The sequence below is a fragment of the Diabrotica virgifera genome, chromosome 8 (genome assembly GCF_917563875.1).
Source record: "Diabrotica virgifera virgifera chromosome 8, PGI_DIABVI_V3a".
Taxonomy (NCBI): domain Eukaryota; kingdom Metazoa; phylum Arthropoda; class Insecta; order Coleoptera; family Chrysomelidae; genus Diabrotica; species Diabrotica virgifera.
The window spans coordinates 210,172,642-210,186,683 of NC_065450.1; the positions used below are offsets into that span (position 1 = coordinate 210,172,642).

At 30.7% G+C, this 14,042-nt stretch overlaps 1 protein-coding gene across 1 annotated transcript in view; it reads right to left on the reverse strand.

The window, feature by feature from the left end:
- LOC114328983 (fasciclin-1) overlaps window positions 1-14,042 on the reverse strand; it is a 319,916-nt gene that overhangs the window by 244,239 nt on the left and 61,635 nt on the right. The gene's annotated exons all lie outside the window — the stretch shown is intronic.

Consider the following 14,042-nt stretch of genomic DNA (forward strand, 5'->3'; position numbering starts at 1 on the left):
AAAAATTCATCTTGGTCAATCCTGGTGACCTAGGTGGCCAAATATATGGACCGAATCAATCTATCCATTTATTTCTAAATTTTATGTTGAGGTTGTTCTTAATATCACGTCAAAAATAAGCAGGAGCTCCGTCCACTTGGAGCCACATGTTTGTTCGCACGCTAAGTGGAAGGTTTTAAGAAGGATTCAAAAAACTTGTTTTAAGAAATTTAAAAAAGTTGCTCCATTCAGATTTTCGTCAAAAAAATATTGGTCGATAACGTACTGGCTCAGAATACTGCCCCAAACATTAACACTTCATCGGTGTTGGCGATCAACATTAAAATGTTTGTTTACTGTATCATAATAAAATGAAAGCTATGTCTATTAACTAGACGATTATTATTAAAAGTAGGTAGATTTGTCTGTACATAATACATTCTTAAAAAAATCAGGATCTTCTCCAAATTCTAAAGTCTATAAATGAAAAGTTAAACGTTCCTGTTCTGTCTAATGCTGGTGTAGTTGAGTTTTATACGGATGATAGTGGTTTTTCTTATGTATTCTACATACACTTGTTAGACTGATCTCCAATTAACTCGACATTTTTCACGTAGGTACTAGTATTTGGGTTTTCCGTAACAGAAAGCAGGACATCAAGTTCGTTGACGTCATCAAAAATAAATGGTTTATTTTTATTTAACTTTTCCTACCTATGCAAAATTACCAGCAGCACGGAATCTATCGAGAAATTTCTCAAAAACGTCCTTTTTTGGGTGTCCTCTATCAGGATACTTTTAAGCGTAAACTTTAGAAGCTAAGAGAAAATTTTAAAAATATTCCCCAATGCAAAGTAGCATGCCTACTCTTTCATAGATAGTGTGATTATTCATTTTTAGGAACAATTAAATCTGAATGTAATTGGCTCTTCCAAAGCCATTTTTAAGTAAAAAAAGTTGAATATCATACACGGATGTTTATAGTTTTGATAATTACCAGACCGTACTGTGATAAACTGACAATGTCATACAATGACATTAATCTTTCGTTTTAAAATCGATTTACAGATTAAGAATTTAAATAATTGTAAATTACGCAAAAACTATGACACCTAGGTATAGGACATTCATATACCATTCGAAAGAGGTAAATTTGGTTAGTATAATTATTTATTAATATATATAGTGTTTTATTTAAAATAAGCATCATATGACACATTGAATACTCCAATAATGAAACTGTAAATTTTGAACACCCTGTAGACAAATGTATAATAATTAATTATGGAATACATTCAACCAATATCCAACTATTTAGATGTAAAAGTAATGTTTTTACAATTTCTTAAATAACTTGAGAATAAGCCTTCTTTTAAAACTTTACATTTTAGGAAAAGTCAAGATAACTCAGAACACTCTGTACATAGGTATAGGGAAGCCTTATGAAACTATACCTTATTTTTTGCGGAGAGTTAAAAAATGCAATAAAATATAGGGTGTTCCATAAGAAAAAATATAACTTTGATACGCCGCAATTTATTGGGACACCCTGTATATTTCAAAATAATTTTAGAATGTAGCTTTTATCAACTTACAAACTATTCAATTTAAAATTTTTTAAAATCTTTTACCGTTTAGCTGTAATCTTCCGTCCCGTTAGTGGTGACTCACCCTGTATACATCTATAAAATTCTCCTGTCACAGTGTTACGTTTCCATACTCTTCCGAGACCGCTTGACCGATTTTTATGAAATTATATATGTATATTCGGTAGGTCTTAGAATCGGTCGTAATCTATTTTTCATATCCCTGAGTGATAAGGGGAGTTCTCCCTAACATTTTGTAATGTTAGGTGGAGATGTGTGTACATAGCGTGCTCTATAAGACTACGAGTACATACAAATTAAAAAATTATGATCAAAATCCATGAACAAGCTACGGTAATATTAATCGCAGCATATTTTTGCAGAATCTGTTTCATTTTTTGAGTGCACGGATTTTATTAATTCCCCTCCACCGACCACGAATTAATTCCGTTCGGACGCCATTTTTAAAACTTTATAAATCACTCTGTTGAGGTTCAAAGTTTACTCAAACTTTTACACATAAACTATATATCTTCAGCTTCAAACTAGCTCAAGTTAGGTTACTTAATTGTTATAAACAAAGTAGCCGTCAATTAAATAAAAAAGAGTGGCTAACTTTGACCGTAATTAACCTAAGCGAAAAGTTGTTCTTTGAAAATTCGTATAAAAATACCAGTTTTTCAAATCCCATTGTAGTTTTAGCCTACAGTCAATAGTAACAAAGTTATTCAAATTGTTTTTAAGCCAAAAATGACTATTTTAGTAAAATATTTTCTGAGTGGTGAAAATGACTTTTCAATGATTTTTTTTAAATGTTTTGAAAATATGACTATTCTTCTTTCATATTGTTTTCACAAAGTTGCTATATCAGTATTATTTTCTGAACAATACCATTGCGAAAAAAGCTCTTTGCGATAAACAAATTGAATAAAATTTAAACTAATTGACGAATCGTCTTGAAATCTTTTGTGCATGATATGCACTGGTTGTCTCAACTTTTCATGCAATATAAAAGTCTTAAGTTAATTTTCGCAAAAGTTATAGCAAATTTTTTATGTTCAAAATTTTAGTTTAGTTTGCAATTAGCGAAGAAACAAATAATCGGACCAAAATTCAAAAAACGCTATGTTAAACCTTGGCTAATCTACTACAAGAAAAATATTATAAATAAGATATTTAATTACCGTATTTTTACCTGTAGCGATGTAAACGAAAAACCTCCCATTTTTGACCCTTATTTGTTAATAACTAAATTTCTCGTCCAAGCTGTGACGGGCATTTTTGTATTTATAATGTATTAGGTCGTGACCCGTCAAAATAGCCCCGTCAAAACAGCCCCGTCAAAAAAGCCCCGTCAAAATAGCCCGAACACAAAATAGCCTCGACAAAATAGCCCGCCAACAAAATAGCCCCGACAAAATAGATCGCACACAAAATAGCCCCGGTCAAAACAGCCCCGGCTAAAACAGCCTCTTATAAACAATTACATAATTATTTATAGAAGGTGTCCAAAAACTTTTTTTAATTTAAATTATTTGACAAAAAGCAAGAATGTATTTAATTTATTTAATTTAAAAGGCATTTTACTGTTGCCCGAAAAACAGAAAAAATGTTTATATCATAAATAAACATTGATTTTTGCTTAACTTAAATGTTCCAACTTCCAAGAGGCAGGGAAGACAGGACTTGAGTTCTCTGAAAAGGCCATTTTTATTTAATGTGGTTAAGATAAACATCTGAATAGGGGATAATTACCATTTCCGAAAAAATGTATTTTTAAGGAATTATTTCATGATGAATTCTAAAGGGAGCTTTTTTGTTGGGGCTATTTTGTCGGGGCTATTTTGTCGGCGGGCTATTTTGTCTGCAGGCTATTTTTTCGGAGCTATTTTGTGTGCGGGATATTATGTCGGAGCTATTTTGTCGGAGCTTTTTTGACGGGGCTATTTTGACGGGGTACCGTATTAGGTATATAGTACCCAAAAAACGCATTTGCAACCTGGCTGCTCAAGTGTCCCGAACATGGTATATTTTTGCCTTATTTCCCTGGTGTACCAGTAGTTTCCCAGGAACCACTCATCGCAATTAAACGTTTTTTCTTTTATAGGAAGCGTCCTGCTGAGTTCTTTCCCATACCGTTTTCACAATTTAATTTAATTTAGTTGCCGAGATATTCTATTTGTTTATAAACCAAACAATTATTTATAATTTTAAAATATTCCTGAGTCTCCTTAAATAGTCCAATTGCAATCCTGTAAAGTACATTAGATAGGTACTGTTCCTTTTTATACAAAAATCATAGTTATCCTTACGTATCATAATTATTATGGTAATTATAGCGACCGTAAATTTTTAATTAACAATTTAATTGTTGCTAAACCGTTCATTCAAGTTCCATCGGCTTTTGAAAAAATAAAATCTATACTAAAAGGACTTTATGGCACTAAGTTATTTAATTATTAATAAATAATTACTTACCTGAAGTTTTAGTTGAAAATTAAATATTTTGTTGGAAAACCCGCAATTTCCGAGGAAAATTTTCGTCGAAGTAAATCGGGAAAAACATGTCTCTATGCATAATTTAATTATGGTTAATTTTTATTTGGGTGTTTTTGGTGTAAAGTTAAAATCTTTGGAGTTATAGAGCAATAATTAAAAAAAAACACGATTTGGGGGCGCCATTTTGTTTATAAAAAAAGTAGTAAACTATCTGCGGACTTTGCATACCTATATTATTAAAATAGAGAATTATAACATTCGACTCCAGCAATTTTATTGTAAATAACTTTTCCCAAAAATGGTCTATTCGACGATAATCTGCCCAGACTATATGGAATAAATATAAATCTGTTCAGAAGCAAGACTCTAAGTAAAAGAACAAAGATAAACTTATACAAGACCTGTTGTTACATGTGGGATAGAAACAACAACGATTAGCAAGATAGCCTTCTGAAATTTGAAAGAAGAATAATGAGAACAATACTGGTCCACAACGTAACAAGGGAGGGAGAAATACGAATGATAAGACGTGCCGAAATTGAAGATGAATTAAAGAGAGAAAATATAGTCAAGTACATAAAATCGCTTCGCTTAGAATGGATGGGCCGTATATAGAGACGCCAACAATCATCTATGTTGAGAAGGATAACTAACTGGATACCACTATGGCCCAGGTGTAAAGGAACACGCAGAAGAAGATAGCTGGATGATGCAGAAGAAGACATAGTAGCAATGATTGTGACATACTGGAAAGTTTAGTGCAAGGACAGGAAGACATGAAAAAGAGTCACGAGAACAGCAAAGACACACAGCAAGCTATAAATGACATAGAGGAGTAATCCACCCTCATCCAAGAATAGAATTTTGAACGCCATGTCGTTAGCTATAATACCTATGGATTGTAATGCTTAATGAACGAATGAATGAACCGTATTAGTACATTCTTTCACGGTTTTCGCTGTAAATTTTAAAGAACCGCTTGGATTGACATGAAATTTGGCATACGCATAGCTAACATGTCAAAGAAAAACGAAGCGATATGGTGCCGATGTGTGCTGTGTGCTTTTGCCCTGGGGGTGAGTTTCACCCCATCTCGGGGGTGAAAAATATATGTCCAAGATAAGTCCCGAAATGGATAAACTGAGCAACTTCTAAGCAACTTTTGTTCTATAGAGTTTTTTCACCAAACCAATACTTTTCGAGTTATTTGCAAGTGAATATGTTAATTTTTCAACAAAATAACCACGTTTATAGACGGTTTTTCGCAAATAACTCAAAACGTAAGCATTTTGTCGAAAAAAATATTCTTAGCAAAACTATAGCCTAAAAGTGAAAAAAACGGTGTATATATTAGATCTCTATACGTAGCAAAAGCGGAGTTATAGCTAATAAAATATAGGTTCATATTCGAAAAATTGCAAATAGAATAATTCAATGTAAAATATCCAAATAATGAAGCATTCTTGAGAAAAACACATTACAACTTTTTTAAAGTGTTTATAAAAAGCTTTATTTCTGTTTTTATAGAAAAAAATTTTAGCATCAAATGTAAGCAAGTTCCCAAATAAAGTTGGTCCCTTTTGTTTTGGCAAAAAAAATAAGGAAGGTCACCCCCCAATTAGCAACTTAAATGAAATTAATCGTTACCGCTTCACAAGTTACTTTATTTATGTTGTGTTTATATGATCTGTAAGTTTCATCGACTCAAAGTGCTTATTTTTGAAAAAATTTGGTTTTAAAATAAAATTTTTAAAAATTTTAATTTAGGAAAAATGCTTTTTTTTCAGAATAATTTAAAAATTGTTAGAGATACCAAAAATCTTATACAATAAAAAAAGTCGGCTTTACTTTTCTGAATATTTTGTATTTTTTTGTTTTTCTGTAAGACAAAAATTGGTTAAGATTCGGTGTTTCTAAGTTTGCATACACTCGTGATAAGTAAATCGTTCAAGCCCTTTTAACTACAGCTCTTTCAAAAATATGGACTTTGAACCGATGAAACTTACAGATCATATGATCAATACATACGCGAGTAAAAAACTTGTGAAGTGGTAACAATTAAGTTCATTTGAAATGCTAATTAGGGAGTGGTTTTCCCGATTTCTTACCAAAAAAGGGACCAATTTCAGCGTAACTTGTTTACTTTTGATGCTAAAAATTCTTTTAAAAAACAAAAATAAGCATTTTTTAAACACTTTAAAAAATTAAAATGATTTTTCCCCAAAAAAGTGCTTTGTTTTTTGGTTATGGCACGTTAAAATATTCGATTTGGAATTTGACGAATATTAACCTATTTTTCATTAGCCATAACTCTGCTTCTGCTAGGTATAGTGACCTAATATATACACCATATTTTGCACTTTTTTACGTGATATAGTTTTGATAAGAATTTTTTTCGACCAAATACTTACTTTTTGCATGTGTACACTATATAAATGACCGATAAAACCTCTGAGTTTACCTATTAAGGGCGTAGGTGCAAAATTTTGCGAAAATGTGTTTTAAATGCATTAATTTTTTCGAAACCTGAGAAAACTGATACGTATTTTTGAAAAATTTAAACGCAGAATGAAAGATTACATTATTACCGAGGGCCGAAAAACCCATAGAATAACCAAAAAGTTTCTTTTGAATGCGATATTTGAACTTAAAGGTCACAATACATTTTCTCTTTTTTTTTCACCCCTGTAACTTATTAAAATAGGTAAACATTATAGAAGTTTTCAGGGATTTTCGGCCCTCGGCAATAATGCAATGTTTCATTCTGCGTTTAAAATTTTCAAAAACACATAGGGCCGGTATTTCCAACCTCACTTAAGCCAAAGCTTACTTTAAGCCTTTGCTTAAGCTTAGATGCCTGTATTTCCACTTCAATTTAAGGCTTAAGCCTAGGCTTAAACCAAATAATTTTAAGCTCGCGCGGGAGTTGGTTTAAGCCTTTGCTTAAAATTTGTTTTCTCTTTTTTGAGGTTATTTCTATAAATTATTAATTAGAGAGTTATTTTGAAAGCCAACTTTTGAGTAATAACGTTATTATTAGATTATTAAATAATAATCCATAAATCTATTAATTTATTAATCGTAATAACGATCATTAAAATTCTTACTACTTTTGGAAGGTGTAGGCACATGGAAATTATTTATTTATACAATGCTTGGTAGGTATATTTATTTTACAAAAACAAACTTACATTCGAATTTGACATTTTAAGGAATATATCCAATAAACAAAATTACAAAGACGGATCTATTGCTTATGCAAAATAACAATAAAATTATAACCAGAGAAAATATAGACAATAAACTAACAACACATGTACCATGTACACAAAATTAAGTAATTGACATTGATACAGATGACAATATAAAATTAAACGTCAACAGTAGTGGTTTTTACCTCAGAACAGTTAGTTCTGGCATTTTGACGTATTCAGAGGTACCAAACCAATTAACTTTACAGTTGAGCATCAGTTTAGTTAAGGAAATGATGGAAATACGACACCCGGCTTAAGCTTCTCCTTAACTTTTGACACAGGCTTAGCTAAGCAAAAGCTTAAGTAGCTATTGAAATACCGGCCCTTATTAGTTGTCTCAGGATTCGAAAAAAATTAATGCATTAAAGCACATTGGGACGAAATTTTGCGCCTACGCCCTTAAATACACCTTAAATATGTCTTAAAACACCGTCTTATTAATATTCTTACACCACTGCTTCCCATTTATTTTTCTAGACATTTACTCATTGTTTTATAATACTGCCTCTCTCTATGTAACTCTCAGAAGGTCATTCTGATGTTTGCCTATCTTCCTGAAAATCCATTTTGGATCCTTATCTTATCACGTACAACATACAAATGCAAGTTTCCAAGCTGTAAAGTATTAAAAGAAGGGAAAAACTTAAATATTTGTTGTCACACACTCAAAGTTAATGCAGAATTATGAAAATGACCTTTAGAATAGTAGTAAAAGAGTAAAAAGGGTACTAAAATGAATTTATGTTGTTTTATAAAGTTAGCACCTAAAGTTCCCAACATTTTTTGAGAGTTAGACGAACTGATGCTACGTGCTTTACAATAGAACAAAACATTACTTAAAACTTTATATTTTATTCGAATAGGCGCACTATTTAGGTTAAAAGACTGATGAATAACTATCGTCTATTACACAAGTACATGATAACTAGACAGAAAAAAAAAGAGAAAGACCTCTTCCATTTTCTCCGACAAGGAAACATTAACTTAATGTAAAACGTTCTTCAGCCGAAAACCAATTCTACTCATCCGACTAACGCAAAGAAGCATTTAAATTTAAAGAGGGCAATTTGAGAGCAATAGTTAAAGTAATTAAAACTTTCGTAATTAAATAAAGTTGAAGGCAAAAGATAATTTGACGAGCCGAGAGACAAAGCGACAAAAAAATCTGTAAAAGTTAATAAGATAAGCTTATTACGTTTCTATAAATACTGCAAGGGCTATTAAGTTTTCGACGTAATTCCAGACATAGAAAATTATTAGCGATTTTAAGCGTTCATCCGATTAAGCTGTAAGTCTCTCCATTCTATAGAGAATTCAGATCGTCAGAGTCTTTTATAAAAATTTAATAAAATAAATAACATCCGTAAAAACTGTTGACTGCGCCAATTTAATCTTAAACGACAGTGAGATCTATACTCCGTCTGAAATTATTGATATCAATGTTTTTATAACGCAGTTGATAGACAACAACTTTATAAGTTCATAAAATTTATAAAACACTTAAGACTCCTGCAAACTATGCTGAATTTTGTCATCTGAGAACAAATTATAAAAATCGATCAAAATGTGATTAAGACAATTACATACGTTTCACTAAATTTTCTATACAAAACAACGCAAAAATTCATCACTGTCAATTAGTACAGACGTTTGAAAGTAGCTTAGTGTTATATTTCAATTTTAGTTTTGTATGAATTGCCTTTTGAACTTAAAGTGTGATATTAGTGTAAATTATAGTATAAAGTGAAAATAAGAATCAAAAATTACAAGCGGAAGAGGCAGTAAGTAAAAAATTTTGAAAATTAAATTATATTAAAAACTGACAATCTATAATATTTAACAACTGTCAAATAAAAAGATTTGGCTAGAGATAGGAGTAAACATTTTGGAACTGTAGAGGTGGGCGTTACTCCTTACGGTATAATAATAAAATAATAGCTGATAAAACTAAAATGCAAGTCAATATTCCGCCAGAACCACCTGACAGGGGAAAAATTCTATGATGTCAACAAATGAAAATGATAAGGTCATAAAAAATCTGTACACAAATAATGATAACGGACCTTTTTACGTATATATCGAAAATAAAAACGATAATTTTAAAAAATTGCACCGAATCGGGACAGCCAGAATAATATTAAATACAGTGCCGGAGGTACAAAATAACATTACATTAATAACAGTAATTAGTAGGAATAAAGTAAAAGTCGAACTTAAATAGATATATTTTTTTTTCCACTTCAATATACAGAAAACCAACCTCCACCGGCCTGTATATAAACGCAGATAGCTTCATTCCCAACAAATACAAAACAAGATTAATCAATATACTTGTTCACCGCGCTTTCACTATCTGTTCAACCTGGCAATTCCTACATGAAGAATTAGAAAACATAAAGATGATCTTAAGTAAAAATGGTTTTTCGTTGAACTTCTTAGAAAGATACATCAGACGTTTTTTCAATAACGAATTCCAACCAAACAACAAAGTAGAAGAAATCAAAGAAAAGATCTATATCAAACTTCCATATACTGGTTACCACAGCTTACAAATCCGACGCAACATCCGTAGAATAATTAAAAAAGCATTTCCCTCTATAGAATTAAGATTTACTTTCACGACTTTGGAAAGGATAGGATCTCGTTTCCATCTGAAAGACATGATTCCTAGTGATCTCGCATCTAACATTATATACCAATTCAAATGTAGTAGCTGTGCAGCTACGTACGTCGGGAAGACTCGACGTCACTTTAATGTCAGATGTTGCGAACACTTAGGTATCACTCCTCACTTAGGAAGACGATCAAGAACAGTTCCAAATTCAGCAGTATTCCAACATATGACTGATTCTAACCACCCTATTAGTCGTAAGGACTTCTCAATCATTGGTCATGCAAGTTCTCCAACAGAACTCAGCATCAAGGAGGCATTATCCATATTTCTTTTGAAGCCACCCTTAAACACGCAACAAGACATGGCGTGTTTGAAATTATTAACTTAACCCAATGATTGTCAATGTCATTTTTTACGTTTTCATTAATTATGTTTGTTCCTTTAAAATTATTTAAAAGCATCCGCTCAAGAAGCTTATTATTCTGACGATGATTAAAGTAATAATTGAAACGTCACCATGAATTTTAATTTAGTTATGGGTTTTATCTTTAAGTTTATTATTTTTATTAAATAGATAGATAGATATTTATTTATTTATCATAATAGATAATACACAAAACAGAAACATTGCACTCCACACCTGTACAAATTACATAAGAATTGTCAAGGCAAGGAGCGCTGTATAATTATCATAAAGTATTACAAAAATTTTTACAAAAATTAAAAACATGAGACTAAACAAATAAAGAAATAAGCATTGTCAAATTAAATTAATCAGAAACATTCAATATATAAATAAAAAAAAAAAGAAAAAATAAAATAAAAATAAAAACACTGGAAGTACAACAAACATTGCCAATTGGTTTCTAGGTCTTAGTTCTAATATAATGGACTAATAATCTCTTAAAGATAGTTGCATTATGGCTATTTTTAATGTGATAAGGTATATTATTGAACTGTACAATTCCTTTATGAAACAAGCTTTTCATTGAACTGGACTTGTTGGTTGTTCTAACATAAAAATTTATTGAATTTGCAGCTCTAGTGCTATGCTCATGAACATTTGCTATCGGGACCAACTGACTGTTCAAATACTCAGGCAATAAATGGTTTACCATCTTAAATAAGAATGTCATAGATTGGACATACATAAAATGTTCAACTTTTAACCAATTTAAAGTTTTCAGCATATCTTGAATTCGAGTATATCGATTGCATCTCAATATTACTCGCATAGCCTTATTTTGGAGAATTTGAAGCCTGTCATAATTAGAACATCCTGTATAAATCAATGAACAACAATATAAAAAGTGAGGTAATATTAACGAATTATAAATTGTTAATTTAGTTTGAAATGTCAAAAATGGTGATACTCTTCGAAAAAAACCTATTTTTTTCCCTATCTTTCTGCAAATGTAATCAACATGTTTACTAAAAGTTAGTTCCCTATCCAATATGAATCCCAAATACTTTATTTCCTGAACCATTTCAATTTTTTCATTATTTAATTTAATGTGAACATCCAAACTTAAGAATTTCCTGAAAAGAGTATTATTACCAATAAACATGTATTTGGATTTTAACTCATTGACTTTCAATTTGTTTAACTTAAATCTTTCAGTTAGTAAATGCAATTCACGATTCATCGTGTCCACTACATCAACAAAATCTTCCCCATAAAAATATATTAATGTGTCATCAGCAAAAAGATGAATTTTACATTTGCTTAATACGTTTCCCAAATCATTAATGTATAATATGAAAAGTAGAGGTCCAAGTACACTGCCTTGCAGCACACCAATATCATTTAACTGTGGATTTGACATTTCACTATTTAATTTAGTCCTTTGGTACCTATTTGACAGATAATTTTCCAGCCAATTAAAAACTGTCCCGTTAAAACCATATTTCTTTAATTTCAAAAGAAGTATATGACGATCTATTGTTTCAAATGCTCTTTTGAGATCTATAAAAACTGCGCATATACCGACCCCTGCCGTATCTAAAATACTTTTCATATCTGAGACAACTAACTGTAATGCGGTCTCACATGAATGAGAATTTCTAAATCCAGACTGGTAATTATACAGGATATTATTTGAAGTAATAAATTTAATCAGCTGATTGTACACCACAATTTCTAAAACTTTTTCACAAAATGGGAGCATATTTATTGGACGTAATTGATCAAGTTTATTAGTATTAGGAACTTTTGGAACAGGAACTATAGTTGATATTTTAAATTGCTTGGGCACCAGGCCCTTCTCTAAACTCATATTAATTAAATTTAATAAAGGATAACCTAACACATGAAATAGATTTTTGATAATATCAAGACCTACTCACTATTCCATAATATGATCCATTAATTACAACATCCAAAGACAAAACCCACAAACTCTTGTCAATAATAAATGTTTTGATATTATTGACTTTTATGTATCCTTTCGTATAAATTAGAACTCCTCCTGTATGACGACTACTAGAATTACAACGCGCCATTACATATTCAGGGATCTGTAGCTCAGAATCTGAAAAATCGCTAGTGATACAAGTTTCCGTTAAACATAAAATGTGTGGGTCATATACCTGAACATAAAGTTTGATTTCATCGCAATGTTTATAGTAACTTTCAGCATTAATACAAAAAAGAAGAAGATTATCTATACACTTTTTATTTGTGCGTGTAATATTTGAAGGCGTCTTTGATGGCTAGATATTATACCCTATTCTTTCTTTGGCTTTTAATAACTGTCTTTGATAACTACTACAATTTCTATCAAATACATTATGGTTATAATTAACATGTTTAAGTTTAAGAATTTCATTTGCATATTTACAGTTAACACAAGTAAAATTATCGTTAGTAATTCTGCACTCATCTTTTTTGTGTTGACCTTCACATAATGGACAAACATCCTGTGAAGTACATTTATCTGCAAAATGCCCAAACTTCCAGCACCGAAAACAACGAATAATATTTACGTGTTCAAAAAATCTGTAGCTATTCCATCCTATATGTATTTTTTCCTTTTCATTAACTAGATAATTAAATATATCTGCTGAAATTTCCACTATTACATTAAGTGCATTACGGTTATTAGTTTTTGATTTATATTTACGTAATATTTTAATGTAAGTTTCTATCCCGTCAATCAAATTTTGTTTTTTAAAACTATCAACAAAGCTGTCAATATCTTCAATGTCTTTTTCGTGGACATTTATGATCTTGATCTTAGGTTTAGATATACTTGCAATTTTTATCTCATAATCTGCTCCAAGAACTTTTTCAGCATTAATTTTCAAATTATCCAAAGACTCCTTATTATTACAATGAATTGCAATCGACCCTTTAGCACAAGATTTAACATTTTCAACCGACACATTTATATCGACTGGACTAAATTTTTGTGCTAATACAGTTTTTGTTGTTAAACAATTTTGATTTTGATTTTTTGGTTTTATAATAAGTGGTTCGGTTTTTTCCGTTTTTACAGCATCGCTCCATTGACGCTGACTGTTTGTAAGTGTACCATTATTTTCAATAAGATCAATTAACTTACAAGTTTTTTCCAATACTTCTTTTGTTTTCTTTTCATTAATTTGATATTCAGACTCGTTTTTGTTAAGTCTATTTTCAGCTACCGTAAAACAATTGCCACAAAACCACTTTAAATTAACACAATCTTGTTTAATTTTTAACACTTGATCTTTCACTTTAGCACAATGCAAATGATATGGTTTAATACATAAATCGCAAACGATATACTTATTATTTACAATAAAATTATCAGCACATTGGACACACGTCTGTATGCCCGGCGCCATTTTTGACTATTAATTCTTTTGAAAGTGCAAATAAATTAATAATTTCCGAAAGTTAGCAGCAAAGGAGTATACTGTTTACTTACCAACATTCCTTATACAAAAAAGGGGAGTAATTAAGTTAGTTTATAAAGACCTGGATGAGAAATAATTAATTAATATAATTCAACCTAGATATGGATATAAATTTGAGGTAGCTAATGTAAAAATAATTAATAGAGAGTTAAGAATTCAGATGGAAATATAGAGTATATCCCTACATTTACCATAATAGTATCTTTTAAGG